General features: G+C 35.8%; 1 non-coding gene across 1 annotated transcript; it reads right to left on the bottom strand.

Moving 5' to 3' along the window:
• Positions 1-787: 787 nt before the first annotated feature.
• On the bottom strand, positions 788-891 carry LOC121480440. Its single transcript, XR_005984963.1, has one exon. It is a non-coding gene; the product is annotated as a U6 spliceosomal RNA (small nuclear RNA).
• Positions 892-18,231: the final 17,340 nt, after the last annotated feature.

Genomic DNA, 18,231 nt, shown 5'->3' with positions numbered 1-18,231 from the left:
TTATAATTTCCTATGCTGTCAAACATCTATACATATAGTTTCTACATCTATGTACAAAACCTGCTAGAGGGATCCCTGGGTGGCGCAGCGGTTTAGCTCCTGCCTTTGGCCCAGGGCGCGATCCTGGAGACCTGGGATCGAATCCCATGTCAGGCTTCCTGCATGGAGCCTGCTTCTCCCTCTGCCTGTGTCTCTGCCTCTCTCTCTCTCTATCATGAATAAATAAATAAAATCTTTAAAAAAAAAAAAAAAAAAACCTGCTAGAATTCTCTACCTTGATATACACGAATCTAAAATTATTATCCTATCTTCTCAAAATCTCCTCCTCCTCTTCCTCCTGACTCCTATTTAACAGCCTTACTGTCTCTCTTGGTCACACACACACACACAAAATCTTAAATACATTGTTGGCTCTGCCTCCCCCTGTTGCCACTCAGAAAAAATATGGCCAGTCCTGTAGATAGCCCAACTGTCTTCAGGATGCATTTCCATTATTCTGACTCAGAGCACCATTAATTCCTACCTGCATGAACACCTTCTGGCTGGCCCTCCAATTCAAGAGTCTCTCCTACCCGTATGCTAACACATTTGCTGCCAAATTTTCTCTTTTTAAAGTCTTTTTATTTGAGTAGGGTTGACCCACAATGTTACATTCATTTCAGATGTACAACATGGTGATTCACCACCTCTGTATGTTATTATGCTATGCCACCACAAATCTTGCTAACAATAGTGTTGTTCACCATACAACACTATTACGATATTATTGACTATGTTTCTTATGCTTAGAAGTATGGGATGCTTCATGAATTTATGCATCACTCTTGTGCAGAGGCCATGCTAATCTTCTCTGTATTGTTCCAATTTTAGTATGTGTGCTAAAGTGAGCATGGCTAAATTTTCATAATACATCTGTTTGTCCATGCTACTCCTCTGTTCAAATACCTTTTCTTATCTCAGCATATTAAATCTTAACTTCTAAGCCTGTTTTCTATATTCCCCACAATATGACCCCAAACTACCCTTCCAGCCTTATCATCTACAATACTGTTAATTAACTGTTCCAGCCAAATTCTCTGCCACTCCAAAGAATCCTTATACTTTCTCAGTTTCATTATTTTTTTTCATTTTCTTTGCATAGGATTACATCATTCACACAATCTAACCCTAAAAACACCTTTTATTAAAAAAAAGTGAACTTTCCCTCACTCCAATCCCAGTCTATATTTTGGGATATAACTTATATTATTGAGTTCCATCTTTTTTTTAATAGCTTCTAGTCAATTTAAAGTTCCTTGAGAAAGGAATCATGTCTTGTTTTTCTTAGTATTAGCTTCAGTCCATCACTCTACAGAAAAGTAGTAAAGATATAAATGGAAGAAGAAAACTCACCTGACAATATCCCTGCAAATGTCCCATAGTGAATTAGAAGCAAATTGAAAGAGTCTGATTATACTCTAGGTAGAAGAAAGACCCCATTTAGGGTAGGCATCTTCAGTCTGTGGGTGGTTTGAAATATCACAGAGAAACTTAGTACGTACATAATGAAAAGATATTTGCATGTGCCTATTATTTAATCACCTAGGACTTATTATTTTTTTTTTATTTTTTATTTTTATTTATGATAGTCACAGAGAGAGAGAGAGAGAGAGGCAGAGACACACAGGCAGAGGGAGAAGCAGGCTCCATGCACCGGGAGCCCGACGTGGGATTCGATCCCGGGTCTCCAGGATCGCGCCCTGGGCCAAAGGCAGGAGCTAAACCACTGTGCCATCCAGGGATCCCACCTAGGACTTATTAAATGCCTGTTGACATCCTCAAAATATTTTAGATGCAGAAAAATTTCCAAAAAGGATAAGATACTTCATCATCTACAGTATTCAAAACCTCATTTTAAGTGATTGTACTCTTCAGAATAAAAGATTGTCAGAACCATCTTCACTTGTTCACAAAGTCACCTTTTAACTCAGAAGTTTCCTGAAGCTGAAAAGGTAGTAACTCAAAAAGCACTGAGCAGCTGAACTCGTCACCTTTAAATATTTTTTACTTTTAGCAGATTCTCTGTTCTTTTAGATACATAGAAAATGTAAACTAGATCTTAGTAGAGAGGAGGCTGTAGACTTGCAAATAAGAAATAGGCTGTTTGATAATAAGGTAAGCAAAATGAAAAAAAAAACAGCAAATGAGATTACAAATAAATTCAAAATGTCAGCTATAAAAAGAACCATGGCTCAAGATCATAACAGATGCAAGTGATTTTAATAATCTAAAAAGCAAGGCCAGAAACGGTTGGAAAGAAAACCAAAATAACAAATGGTATCTGAGCAAAATATTTAATATTTGTGGCTGTTTAAAGTTGTAATAAAATCTCTTTAGCTGATCAGAATGTTCTCAGGACATAGAATTTTATTCTTCTTTCATAAAATAAATATGAATCTCAAACATTCTAGATAATTTCTTATTTTCTATAAATACAGCATAACAATTTCTGAATGGTTTATGTGTTTTTTCTCAAATCACTCAAATCTTGGAAAGATCAAATTAAAATTATATGCTCCTATATGTAAGCTGACTCTTCTTCAAGGGCACAAATTCCAAAAATCTCCATAGCATGAACATTCTGTGTCTTTACACATATACATGACATACAGCTAGGATACAGTATGCTATTATGAGAAAATAAATGAAGATTAGGCATGATATGAGCCTTCCCTATTATTTCAGTCTCATTGTCTACTACTTCCTCAAATTATTCTTATAGTCTAAAAAAGAAGGAAATCTTACCATTTGCAACAACATGAATGGAGCTAGCAAGTATAATACGAAGTCAAATAGTCAGAGAAAGACAAATACCATATAATTTCACTCATGTGGAATTAAAGAAACAAAACAAAAGAGCAAAAGGAAAAAGAGAGATAGAGAAACAAACCAAGAAAAAGACTCTTAACTATAGAGAACAAACTGATGGTTACTAGAGGGGAGGTGGGTAGAGGGATGAGGGAATAGGTATGGGGAGTAAGGAGTACACTTATGATGAAAATAAAATAAAATGATTTAAAATATATATATTCTTATAATCTAGACACATTTAAACCATTCACATTCCTGTAACATCCCCAAGTTCTGTATATAACTTTGCCTCTGCTCCTAATTTGTCTTTCTTGTATGGTATTTCCAATTTATCTACATGTAAGGCTCCTACTCGTCTTTAAAACAATTCTAGTCATCATCTCCTCTCTGAAACCTTCCCAATCCATTCCTGGTCCTACCAGTTTATATATAATCCACTTGTAATCATCATATTGTATTCTAATTATTTAGATCTCCTTGAGACCAGGAACTGTGCCTTATTTGTCATTGTGAGTTTACATACATGACACCAACCATGTCAGGATCCTGCTACATCACTGGATGAATGTTGACCAAATCTATATGTCTATATGTATGACTATAAATTCCTTCAGGTTAGAGACACTGTGCTATTCATCACAGTACACAGAAACTTAACATAGTGTCCACTACAAGTTGGCTCTAATCTAAATAGAATGTTTTAATGAATTACCTTGCAATCAAGAAAGCACAAAGTTTAAAAAGGTAGGTACTAGTATTTAGCCCATCATTTTGCAATAGTAGATTAATATAGATTCACATGTCTATGCAGAAAAGGAAATACAGATTATCCCAAACATTGATGAACTTACTGATATAAACTCCTTTTTGCAAATCATTCTGTTCTTGTTATTTCCTGGGAAAACTCAGAAACATCTATTTCTTTATATATGACTCTCTCTTAATAAAATGATAAAATTTATTTAATAAATTTTGACCACCACAGATAATGTTTTCAAAACGTAAGCAATAGGGGACACCTGGGTGGCTCAGTGTTTGAGCATCTGCCTTCAGTTCAGGGTGTAATTCCCGGGGTCCTAGGATGGAGTCCCACATCAGGCTCCCCACAGGGAGCCTGCTTCTCCCTCTGCCTATGTCTCTGCCTCTCTCTCTGTGTCTCTCATGAATAAATAAATAATCTTATAAAAAACATAGGCAATAAAGGAAACAAAAAAAGAGAGTTGCTTTTTGAAACTTATTCTGATGTTAGGCAATGTGGTATTATAGGAAAGTCAGTACAACTTTGTGCCAGCGTTGGATTCTGAGTCAACTCAAACACATCTGTGCTTGCAAACTTGAGCAGTTTATTTAACTTCTCTGTGCCTCAATTTCCTCAGCTGTAAAGTGGGAAAGAAATAATAGTGCTCGCTTCATAGCATTATTGTAAAGTTTAAAGTTGTTATGGTTTTTGTAACAACTATGTCTGGAACATAATAAGGTCTCAATAAAACATAAGTGATTATGATGTTAAAACATCAGATGGTCTTTAATAAACAGGAATGAAATTCTATTCTTCCCAGTATGAGAATATAAAAGCTCCGTGTTCTTACCTCCACATGACCTGGTTAACCAGTTTTAAATTGCTGTAATCCTTATGAAATGAGCACCTACATGAGTCTCAAATTTTTTTATTGGGCAGAGCACCTGAAAGCCAGGAACTAGCTATGGAATAGGATGCCTTTTTGCAGAACAAATGGAATGTGATTACATTAAATCTATCCTGCATACCAAAAACACTTGGCTAGCAGAAAATATTGTTATATTGTAGCACACATATTACCATAAATGGGTGCTCCCATAATAAAATATATTGCTATTAGTTATTAATGATCATTCTTTTGGCATGTATTCAGTATACTACCACCAATACTCACTATCATGATTAATAGTTCCTTTAACTAAAGAAAACCTGTATTAACATCTCAGAGTTACTTTCTAAAATTTTTTCTATGCATAATTTTGAGTTAGTTTACTTCACATAGGTGTGATTATTCTGTAAAAATAAATTTGTAACTCATTTTTCTTCTTATGATAGAGACATTAACCCACATTAACATGAATTTCTTCGCTATTAATATAAATGAATAATTTATTAATAATTTATAATTTAAACAGCCATATAATGTGACATATATATATCATTTAGATATTTTCCTATTTTTGAACATTTAAGTTGTTTTATTTTTATTATAGATAATGCTACCATGAATATTTTTGTGCACTTTGTTTTCCTGCTTTATCCTTATTTCTTTATTTTTTTTCCCTTATTTCTTTAGATTGAAGTCCTCGAAAAAGTTTAAAAGTACTGAAAATTTTTAAGATAGAAGAAACTTCCAATTAAAGAATTGGTAGTAAACAACACATTACTTCAGGATATGTTTCCTAAAACATGTACATAGCTAAGCTTTTTAAAATCTATGTTCAAAAAAAGATAAAATAGACTTGCTGGTTGGAGAAAATGATCTAAAGACAAGAGATGGAAAGCAATCTTCAGGCATTAAGAAGAATTAGTAAGAATAAAACTAATATAACACTATGTTAATTATACTTTAGAGAAATAAATAAATTTTTAAGAGTAAAATGGATGGAGTGCCAGAAATTACTAGAAGTCATATATATATATATATATATATATATATATATATATATATTACCTCACTTGAACTTCATAAGAATTCCGAGCCAGGTGTAGCTATTATTCCCATTTTTCACTTCTTGTTCATGAAAAACAAAGTCATAGAGAGGTTAAGTAGCTTGCCAAACATCACACAGCTTATTACTGCTGAAACCAGACATCACGCTAAGGCAGACTGACAAAGAACCTGTGCTCTTAACCACCCCAACCATCTACTTCCACAGAACAGGAAGATGAACCTCAAGTAAAGGAAGTAAAATTTAAAAAAAGATCCAAAAAAGCCAATTTCAATAAATTCAAATCTATAGGACTAATTTCTCAAAAATTTTATCAACAGCGTTAGTACTTATTTATAAAACATGTGTATCAAATTTAAAGATGGCAAATTTGAAAAGAATATGTCAGGATCAAAATGTAAATAAATTTAAGGATAGGGGATCCCTGGGTTGCTCAGCAGTTTAACATCTGCCTTCGGCCCAGGGAGTAATCCTGGAGTGCCAGGATCGAGTCCCACATCAGGCTCCCTGCATGAAGCCTGCTTCTCCCTCTGCCTGTGTCTCTGCCTCTCTCTCTCTCTCTATCTGTGTCTCTCATGAATAAATTAATAAAATCTTCAAAATAAATAAATAAATAATAAATTTAAGGATGGATAGAAAGAATTCATTAATTCCTGAATCCTCATTCCAATGATCCAAAATATGGACACCAATAATGTAAAATTTCTCCATGAGGTTTAGTTAAATTCAAATTCTTTAATTAGCTACAAAACTACTAAAGAATAGAACCATGGACAGTATTATTATTTTAATTCAACACTGTAATTGATCAATTACTATATGACAGAGGATTATGATCAAGGGAAATAATGATCCCATTGTCTCCCTGTTGACAAGATGACATCCGGAATGTTATAGCTGGCTCTGAGTCTCACTTCCACAAAGAGGCATCTAAAACAGTGAGACCAGAAGGATTAAAGTCTGGAAATGTGAGGTAAAAAGAAAAAAAAAGGCACTCAGATACTTATTTGGAGGGCAGTCACAGAGAGTCTGTATATTGTTTCAAGTACATAACACATTCAAGTGGCTAAAAATTTCAAAGAAATCACTTCAGAAAGTAAACTGTCCTTCATTAGTGCACAAGTTTAAACACAAAATTGAGAGCCATCTATCAGAAGTGGTAAAAACCTTCCCAATAATGAGGAGGAAATTGAATCAGAGTGCCTATGAAGTTTCTTCCAGATATAATATTCTGATGCTCTTAAAATCTGAAAACAAAAACAAATCATAAGATTTCTATAACTAAAATTTAACTTCATTAAACTCCTATTAAAGGTGGTTACTTCCACTGAGGGGTATCTTAATGACATTGTTCATAGGCAGTTCTGCTGTAAAAACAAAATATGGCTTTTAGCTAGCAAAGAAAACCGTACAGGCAGCCAAGCCTTCCATTGATTCCACTCTACTCGGAAATCCATTAAAGTAAATCTACCACATTGGGAATATCTTTAAAGTGGCACTCTGTGAAAATTGACTGAAAATTTGGCAAAAGGAAGGGGAAAAACCTGAGCTTTAATATATCCATTCCTTCCTGAGGAGAAAAATGAAGATCAAATGAGTTTATTAACAACTTTATAATGCCCTAATGGAATTTTCATTGATGTACTAATCAATATTTCAGAAAATGGGCATTAAGTCTAATTTAACTTATCTATGCCAGAGTTAATGCTGAGATAACATTTCCATTGTGAAACTTGCTTTTAATTTAACAATTTTATATCTTCTGAGAAAATTATCCCTAATGAATAATTTAACTGTTCCTACCCATAAGTGAATTTTAATATGGAAATGGGTCTTGAAAGCAACCAGAACTACTCTTATAATCTAAAGAGTTTGGAAAGTCAAAGGAATTTTACCTAATGAGTGGGTTCTTCCCTTGCTGAGAGCAATACAATTAATTTTTACAAATCCTTAATTAATACTAAATAATATATTTATACAATTATATAAAAAGTAAGAACATAAATAATTATGATTTTTAAACATTTTCCAGTAACAAGATTAAGGTAGAAATGGCACTCTAACTTTCAGCAGGATTTCCACCAGAAAGCACTAGAGAAATGGGGGTTGGAAACTACTCAAAAGGGAAAAAAAAACCCCATAAATTAAGCATGGGGCAGGAGAAGGCTCAGGAGATGGTCCAGTTTGGCCATGTCTATCTAGGAGAAGAAGATTGAAGGTTATTTTACAATCTTATTCTGAAGGAGTTTATTTTTTTTTTTAATATTTCATTTATCCATGAGAGACACAGAGAGAGAGGCAGAGACACAGGCAGAGAGAGAGGCAGGCTCCCTGTGGGGAGCCTGATGTGGAACTCAATCCCAGAACCTGCGATCACAACCTGAGCCAAAGATAGCCGCTCAACCACAGAGCCACCCAAGTACCCCTTAAAGAGTTTAACATAAATTATTTGATTCTGGATAATCATATTTGATTTTGGAAGAAGATATATGGGATCTTGGATTTACTATAAGTAATTTTTCTCAACTAGAAGAAATAGAAAATTGAAATAACATGGCTGGATAGAATTTCCAACAAACAGAAAAGTTTTGGAAGGACTTTGACAATGAATGATTGGAAGTTCATAAAATATAGATTGTGAGATGACCAGGAATCCTTGAAAGCTCATACAAAATTGGAAAACATTAGTCTGTCATTCTCACTTTATTTAAGAATACAGGACAAATTTTTACCAAAACTGTTAGGTAAAATTAGGATAGTCTGTGGCTATCCTACAAAATATGTGGCTCTTTTTAATGATCAGAAACCTAAATTTAAGTATTTTACTCAGTTTATACTTTTTTACATTTTTATTTCTGAACTTTATGAATTTTTTGCCTATTCAAACATTTTAATTTATAATTTTTAATCAAAAATTATAAATTAAATATAGTCTTCTGCTTACCTTTATGGACTGAGAAAGAGGAACCTCTAAGGTTCATTAATTTTTCAAAGTGGCTGTCTTAGTTTATTTCTTTGAATACACGTAAGAAATTATGCCAATAAAAATACCATCATGAAAATGAAGAAATCTGGGTTGCACAGTGTTGTACTGGTGCTAGTTCCTACCATCTCAGAAGATCCAACTGGGCACTCCTCTTCCCAACTCCATGATTAATTACATTATGTTAGGAACTTAAAATTGGCCATGATGTAAGTATTTATACCTAGAAATTGGCAAAGCATACAGTACAAATTGAGCTTTCAGAAAGCCAGTTGTTGAAGAAAAGCCACATGATGAAAGAAAGAGAGGGAGAGAGAGAGGGAGGGAGAAAGCAAGCACCCAGTTATTAAATATTTATCAGCATACCACTGGTTCTATATGAAAAAAAAAAAAGATTTTGGGATCCCTGGGTGGCGCAGCGGTTTGGCGCTTGTCTTTGGCCCAGGGCGCGATCCTGGAGACCCGGAATCGAATCCCACATCGGGCTCCCGGTGCATGGAGCCTGCTTCTTCCTCTGCCTGTGTCTCTGCCTCTCTCTCTCTCTGTGACTATCATAAGTAAATAAAAAAAAAAATTTTTTTTAAATTAAAAAAAAAGTAATAATAAAAAAAAAAGATTTTCAAAAGGTTGGGAGAGACAGAAAGAGGAGGAAGAGGAAAGAACGGAGGAAGAGAAGAAGGAATATGGTGAGTTTCAAGAGCATGGAGAATAACTGCCAATCAAAAAAGTTCAGCTAGTTCAAGAGCAAATGAGATTGACATATCATATACACAAAGAATCTTTAGTTCCTACTCTGGAGAAGCCCACTCCTTTTTTTTTTTTTTAAGTGAGAGAAAGATTGAGAGCAGAAGGAGAGGAAAAGAGAATCTTAACCAGGCTCTGCACTGGGCATGGAGCCTGTTGGGTTCCATCTCAAGACCCTGAGATCATGACATGAGCCAAAATCAAGAGTTGGATGCTCAACCTGCTGAGCCATCCAGGCACCCCCAAGGCCTATCCTTTTTAAAACAGCCTGGACTGTTGCAAAAATATGAAGAGTAATTGGACAGCCATAGGAATTAAAAGTCATCCTCAGAGTGACTGAAACTGAGACTTGAACTGGGTGGGTCCATTAGCAAGGTGGTATAAATCCAGAACCAAGAATTTGGCAGGCCAGATGTGACAGACTATATGAATTAAAATAGCTTTAATTTTTATTTTTTTAAAGATTTTATTTATTTTTTCATGAGAGACACACAAAGAAAGAAGCAGAGACATAGGCAGAGGGAGGAGCAGAATCCCTGTGGGAGCCTGATGCGGGACTCGATCCCAGGATACCAGAATCACAACCTGAGACAAAAGCAGCCGCTCAACTACTGAGCCATGCAGGTGCCTTTAAAATAGCTTTAAAAAGAAAACAAAATAAGCACCAATTTCAAATACGAATGCCAAATATATATAAGGATATAATGTGTAATCTGTATCTCAGTGTCTAACATTTATTCTGTTTTTGATCTTTGAAGGAAGGTATATGGTGTTCAAATGGGTAGGTCATATTGGACTCAATTTCAGAGCTATTTGGATATTTATAATGGAACATCTCTACTCAAGTTGTGAAATGTTTATCAAAGAACAACATCCAGAAGCCACGTAATTTAAAAATGACATCAAGACCTTTCAATGTGTATTTCAAATGAGTGTAGAAAGGAAGAAAAAGGTAATTATCCCCCCAATAATACTGTTTCCCATGAACTACTATTTTTTTAAAAAATCTTTTATAGTTCCTTGCAATGACATTTCTACCATAATTGACATGGTCACTACTGCAAACTCCCCACATTATATGTTATGTGCCCCATGGTACATGTTACTTGCAACTAAATTACCTTGCGAGGCTAAGTATGCTGGTCAGAGGAGAGGCTCCACCAATTTTAACTCCAGATCTAGCATCACTAAATGTCTAAGCGCCAACTCACTATTTAATCTCTTGGCACATCCTTATTTCCTCATTGATAAAATGCCTAACTCATAGGATTGTCGCAAGGGTAGATGAGTTTATACATATAAAGAACATAGGACAGTGTGTGGCATATAACAAATGCTAAAATAAATGATGATTTTTATTATTTTACCACCTCAACATTAATATTGGTTTCCATTAAGTGGTTTTTTGATGATGATTATCTGTTTTACCAAGCAATCCCAAGTATAGAGTGAATTAACATTTTATGACTATCTATCTTGATAACTGGGCTGCCCTGAATTGGAAAGAAATGACACATTTTGCAGGTATACCTTTGTCAGAAGTACTTAGTTCTAACAATTCTAATCTGTAGTAAATTTCTTTGGGATGTTATTAGCCATTGTCATTGTTACATGACACTGTGCATTGATTATTTCTCTGACATCAAATTTTTCTTAAAGTAATAGCCTAATACCGTTATATTGCATTGACAACTCCAAAAATCCAAATATTTTAAAAATAAGGTCTATTTCTTATTAAAGTTGCATGCCCACAATTTTTTTGCTGTAAGTCTGCCCTCTTCATTGCCTTTCCTGCAAGATCCAGACTTAGAAAACCAACCCTCTTTGGGTCTCGGGGCAATGAAGAGAGACAACACGGCTGACTATGAACTCACTTTTAAAACCTATGCACAAAGTGACACATGCCATTCCCGCCCATTTCATTGACCAATGCAAGTCAACGACCACTTGTGAGCCAAACGGAGAAAGGACACAGCATCCTCCCATGGAGAGAGGCAGCAAATATCTTGAACAGTAATATAATCCTCCACCAGATCTTAGTGCCGCCAGGAATCAGGTGCTATTTTTAGGAGGAACAGTGTTTTGTTTTTTTATTTTGACTTTTTTCTGCGATTTTACCCTTTGCAGTTTTTGAATGTGGCTAATGTTTTTTTGTTTTCTTTTTATTATTTCTCCCCTTTCCGATTTATTATGACTATGAAAGAACCTCTTATCTATATCCTGAAACTGAGAACATTAACCACTCAATGGCATTGGATCCAAATGCATGATGGCAGTGAAAATCTCCTCTTTCTTCTACACAATCTTTCTCTACCATTTTGCTCCACTACTTTTATAACTAATAGTTCCAACCATGTGTGTGCGCCTGGCAGGAGATTTTATGGCTGAATCATTATTAAAATTTTTAATATTTTTTGCTCACAGGTGCAATAAATAGGACATTGACTAGATCTAGGTGGAATTACACTGATTCTCTGACATAATCACCCATTTCCTTGGGGGAATATTGCACTTTATTGATTCTAGGACTCATGCTTATTTTCATATCCTAACATCTCTTATATTGGAATCCTTCCTTAAATTACCATTATACAATATTAATATTCTTTTTCTTTCTTGGTTATATATAAAATTATGATGGATTTAAAAATACATTACATCTTAAATTCAATGAAATATGGTCCTATTAATATACATCTCAAATTTGATCAGTACTAACATTAGATGAGTGCCTCATCTAATAAGTTATGATGCTGTGAACCACCCTTCCTCAAAGGCTGCTCTCCAGGTCCCTAGTGACAATCAGTAGTACTGCTCTATAAAGAAGCCATTCGGAGCATTCACAGAATGGCACTAATAGCACCTGCTCTGTTAACAAAGTGAGCTTAATGAATGACAGAACTCTTTTCCTTTTTCCAACTTTATTGTTAGAAGTTTCATATCTTCATAAAATCTGAAACAACATACAAAGAACATCCATTTACACTTCTTCTAGACCAACCACATTTGCCTTCTGTGAGTGTATGTGTGTGATTTATTTTGCAAAACCACTTGAAAGTAAGTTGTGGACCTAAATTGTAGACCTAACACTTCATTCTGAAGACTTCAACATGCATGTCTTACATTACTATAGTCCATCATCACACCTAAAAAGTTAATAACTCACAATATCATATACTACACTATCCATATTTAAATGTATATAAGTGCCCTAAAATGCCAAATACTCAATGGAAGCCCTCTGGACTTCACTCCTCTAAATAACTTCAGCCCATCCAAACAACTTCACAAGCTCTAATTTCTTGCCAATTGCCTGTGCTTGAAATTCTTTTTTTTTTTTAATTTTATTTGTTTATTCATGAGAGACAGGGAGAGAGGCAGACACACAAACAGAGGAAGTACCAGGCTCCCCACAAGGAGCCCAATGTGGGACTCCATCCTAGGACCCCAGGATCACACCCTGAGCCGAAGGCAGAAGCTCAACCAGAACCTCCCAGGCGTCCCTATGCTTGAAATTCTTAAGAGAACATTTTATCTTTTCACTGGATCCAAACCTGAAAAAGATACAAATATATAGATATTGAAAAGAAAACAACAAAAGTTTATACCACAATGGTCCCAAACATTTTATAGAGAGCTAAATTGTTTTGGAGTTTTAATAAATGAGTTTGCATAAGTGGACATTATGCAGAAATATGGAAATTAGAAAGCAAATGAGCTATAACAGTAGTAATGATACTGCTCCTAAGCTGACTCTTTAGACAGTTAGGACTCTTCATTGGGGGAAAAAATGACCCTCCATCCAAATACAACAAGCTAAACATCATGCCTGTCTTTTAAAATTAATCTGTAAGGGATCCCTGGGTGGCGCAGAGGTTTGGCGCCTGCCTTTGGCCCAGGGCGCGATCCTGGAGACCCGGGATCGAATCCCACGTCGGGCTCCCGGTGCATGGAGCCTGCTTCTCCCTCTGCCTGTGTCTCTGCCTCTCTCTCTCTCTGTGACTATCATAAATAAATAAAAAATTTAAAAAAATAAATAAATAAATAAAATTAATCTGTAAGTTTTCTTGATACTATACTTTAGAGGCCACCATAAATGAGTGAACACACACAAAAGTAGTGTTACTTACCTTTTCTATAATGTCAGCAGAACACTCATGGGGAAACAATGGATTAGCTCTTCTACAAAACATGGTCCCTTGAGTTAAGCAAAATAATGCAGGGCAGATTTTCAATTTAGCAGCTTTAGAAACATTCTGTGAAAGTTACCAAAAAAATCCTTTCCCATGGTGCTCACTTGCCTAAATGGAAGCATCTGTTCTGAAGATTAGTACATCCTAGAAAAGCTCAAGGGAAAGTATGCCACTTTTCTTCTATGAAACCCAAGTATTAACCACCTGCATGTTCCCATGTCCTCCAACATTTTAGAGTCATAACTTCCTCCTGTAATGTCTCAACAAGCCTTCCTTCATATACTGCCTGGAGGGCTGCAGAACCCCAATTTTTCCTTAGAGGATTATTAAAGTATTGCATTGCACCAATACACCCCTTTCTCTGGTTTCCTGCTTTACCTGAAGGTTTAATTGCCCTCTCATAATGATTTGCCTCCCATGGAACCTATTCACTTCCTGCACCGCTCAGCCAGGCTAGACATTTGCCCTCTTTTTAGTTACTTCCAGAAGAACAGAGAATTTTACTGAAATTGTTAGGTTAACACAAAGGAGGTTAAACATAGAAAAAGCAACAAAGCAAAATTTAATATTAGCCATTTCTCTTTCTGAGGTCCTCCCCTTCATTGCACTCTACAAGGATTTTTCTTCTTTATTTTATTTTATTTTACTTTATTTTATTTTGCAAGGAGTGGAGGTGCCCTCACCCTCATAGTCCAGGCTTGCCACCATGTTGCCTTAAGATCCTACTCTGCAGCTAACCCTTTGCTTTATTCCATCTTCTTTCTCATCCTCTAGTCTCCTCACACATTTTCTTCTCACTACCAAACTCCTAGTTTTTTCTTATTTATGACAGAAAGCAATTTTATTTTTGTTGTTGCAGCCCTAATCCATCAATATGAAACTCTGGTCTCATATTCCTCAATGAAAAGACAGTTAAAGTATTCTCTGACACTTAGAAGTCATCTACTCTAGAGCTTATCACATTAAGATATTGTAACCAATTAGGAATAGATCCTGCTCCATGAATATCAATGTCTTAACCACATTGAAGCAAAAGACTAATATTTTTCTCCACAAAATGAAAAATGTAGGGATGACAATCTGGCTCCAAAAGGCCTCAAGTGCCCTATCAGTGCCCCAACCTCTCCTACCTTTTAGCAACACAACAATTTTAGCATGTGTCCCTTCATCCTCATAATATGAATGTTCCATGTCCAGGCAGAAAGAGCAAATGTTTTTAAAAGGAAAAAGACAAAGGGAAACAGGAAGATAAAAAGAAAGAAAGTGAGAAAAGAAAAAAAAAGATAAAGGGACAAGTCAGCCAAATCTACTTTTAAAAGAACTTTCTAGAACCCCCATCCAAGGATATCTGCGTCTATTTCATCGGCTAGACCTGTGTTATACACCAAATACCCTACAAGGGTGTGTATGAAACTAGGGTTCTGTAAGTAAAAAAGAAGAGAATGGATATTAGGTAGGCAACCAGAAATGTCCATGAGCTGAATACAGAGATCAAACAAATTCAAATCCTACCAAGCAGCAAGCTCATTTACATGCTGTAAAGGATTCAAGCTCATGAAAGTCTCAGAGGAAGCAGAGAGAGGGCTGAGATGTCAAGAGAAGATTCCCAGGTTACTCCCACCAGACATCCCTGTGGTCCAGAATAGATGAGATCTCTAAGTGACATTCACAAAACCACTTCACACAGAGGGAGCATTTGAATTATTAAGCATGTCCACTTCACAACCCAAAGAGATATATCACCTTCATCACATTCTGATTAGAACAGGTCACCTCCTTCTTTCTGCCCACTACCCAGGGTAATTTTCTCCACCAGGCTGTTTTCATTTCTTCCTCCCAGTCTGCAATCAGTTTCTCCTTCTTCGTGGAGATGAGGAGATGAAACCATTTTCTTTTAGTTTTGATTTTTTTTAAAGGTAGGATAAGTTTCTTGGGTTCTTCACACAGAATCTTTTGCATAAAATGTTGTATTCTCTCCCCTTCTTGGGCATGCTCCCTAAGAGTCAGGAGATTCTTTTTCTTCCTATCTACAAAGTAAGTTAACAAATTCATGGAGTCGCCTAACTACCATTTACTTCTCAAGGTACTGGGAATCTAAAAATGGATGAGACCTTGTCCTGTCCCTGGAAAAGCTCACTGTTATGGGGGTGAGATAGGTTCATAAATAGACTATCACAGAGTAATGTGGAAAGTACTATGATAGCCATATTCCTAGGGTATGAGGCATGCTGAATTGGGCAAATAATTGAGACAGAAGGTAAAGGAGAAGGGTAGATTAGTACTCCTTTGCTGAATCTTAAAGGTAAGTAGGAGGTTGAGACATTCCAAGCAGAAGTAATAAATGAGTAAAATGGAAGAAACCTCTAGTATGTGTAGAGAATAAGCCAGACCAATATCCCTGATGAACATAGATACAAAAATTCTCACCAAAATACTGGCCAATAGAATCCAACAGTACATTAAAAGAACCATCTGAGATTTATTCCTGGGCTGCTTCAATATCCACAAATCAATGTGATTTACTACATTAATAAAAGAAAGGACAAGAACCATATGATCCTCTCAATAGATGCAGAAAAAGCATTTAACAAAGTACAGCATTCTTTCTTGATTAAACCTCTCCACAGTGTAGGGATAAAAGGAACATACTTCAATGTCACAAAAGCCATATATGAAAATCCCACAGTGAATATCATTCTCGATGAGGAAAAACTAAGAGCTTTTTTTTAAGAGCTTTTCCCCTAAGGTCAGGAACATGACAAGAATGTCCACTATCACCACTGCTATTCAACATAGTACTAGGAAGTCCTAGTCTCAGCAATCAGAAAACAAAAAGAAGTAAAAGGCAGCCAAATCAGTACAGAAGAAGTTAAACTATCACTCTTTGCAGATGACATGATATTCTATATGGACAACCCAAAGACTCAACTCCAAAATTGCTAGAACTCATATAGAATTCAGCAAAGTGGCAGGATATAAAAGCAACACACAGAAATCAGCTGCATTTTAATACACTAACTATGAGACAAAAGAAAGAGAAATTAAGGAGCCAATCCCATTTACAATTGCACTAAAAATCATAAGATACCTAGGAATAAACCTAACGAAAGAGGCAAAGGACCTGTACTCTGAAAACTATAGAACACTCACAAAAAAAATTGAGGAAGACACAAAGAAATAGAAAAACATTCCTGGCTCATGAATTGGAAGAAGAAAAATTGTTAAAATATGTGTGCTACCTTCAGCAACCCATACATTCAATTCAATCCCAACCAAATACGATCAACTTTTTTTCACAGGATGGAACAAATAATCTGAAAATTTGTATAGAAACAGAAAAGACTTCGAATAGACAAAGGATTGTTGAAAGAGAAAATCAAAACTGGTAGCATCACAGTTATGGACTTTAAGCTCTATTACAAAGCTGTAATCATCAAGAGAGTATGGTACTAAAAAAAAAAAAAGACAGTATGGTACTGGCACAAAAAAAGACACACAGATCAATGGAACAGAACCCAGAAATGGACACTCAACTCTGTGGTCAACTCCTCTTTGACAAAGCAGGAAAGAATATCCAATGGAAAAAAAGACAGTCTCTTCAAAAATGGTATTGGGACATTGAACAGACACATGCTGAAAAATTAAACTGGACCATATCCTCACACCATAGACAAAAATAAACTCAAAAAGGATGAAAGACCTAAGTGTAAGACAGTAATCTATCAAAATCCTAGAGAACACAGGCAGCAACCTCTGTGACTGCAGCAACTTCTTGCTAGACTTGTCTTCAAATGCAAAGGAAACAAAAGCAAAAATGAAGCAGTGGGACTTCAACAAGATAAAAAGTTTTTGCACAGCAAAGGAAACAGTTGACAAAACCAAAAAGCAACCTATAGAATGCAAGAAGATATTTGCAGATGGCGTATCAGATAAAGGGCTAGTATCCAAAATCTATAAAGAACTTACCAAACTCAACACCAAAGAACAAATAATGCAAACAAGAAATGGGCAGCAGACATGAACAGACATTTCTCCAAAGAAGACATACACATGGCCAACAGACACATGAAAAAAATGTTCAACATCACTCAGTATCAGGGAAATACAAATCAAAACCACGATGAGATACCACCTCACACCAGTCAGAATGGCTAGAATTAACAATTCAGGAAATGGGAAATGTTGGCAAGGATGCAGAGAAAGGGGAACCCTCCTACACTGCTGGTGGGAATGCAACCTGGTGCAGCCACTCTGGAAAAGAGAATGGAGGTTCCTCAAAAAGTTGAAGATAAAGCTATCCTATGATCCAACAGTTGTACCACTGGATATTTACCCAAAAGATACAAATGTAGTGATCTGAAGGGGCACCTGCACCCTAATATTTATAGCAGTAATGTCCACAATAGCCAAACTATGGAAAGAGCCCAGATGTCCTTTGACAGATGAATGGATAAAGATGATGTGGGAGATATATATACACACACACACACACACACACACACACACACAGAATGTGACATTATTGCTTACCCAGGCTGTGTATATAATGGATTACTACTCAACCATCAAAAAAATAAAATCTTGGCATTTGCAACGACATGGGTGGAACTACAGGATGTTATGCAAAGTGAAATAAGTCAATCAGAGAAAGACAGTTATCATATGATCTCACTCATATGTGGAATTTAAGAAACAAAACAGAGGATCATAGGAGAAAAGAGGGGAAAAAAAAAAAAAACAAGACAAAATTGGAGAGGGAGGCAAACCATA

Source organism: Vulpes lagopus, chromosome 21 (assembly GCF_018345385.1).
Source record: "Vulpes lagopus strain Blue_001 chromosome 21, ASM1834538v1, whole genome shotgun sequence".
In the NCBI taxonomy this organism is placed as follows: Eukaryota; Metazoa; Chordata; class Mammalia; order Carnivora; family Canidae; genus Vulpes; species Vulpes lagopus.
Note: the sequence above shows the minus strand (reverse complement) of the source record. Positions and strands in the feature narration are given on the sequence as shown.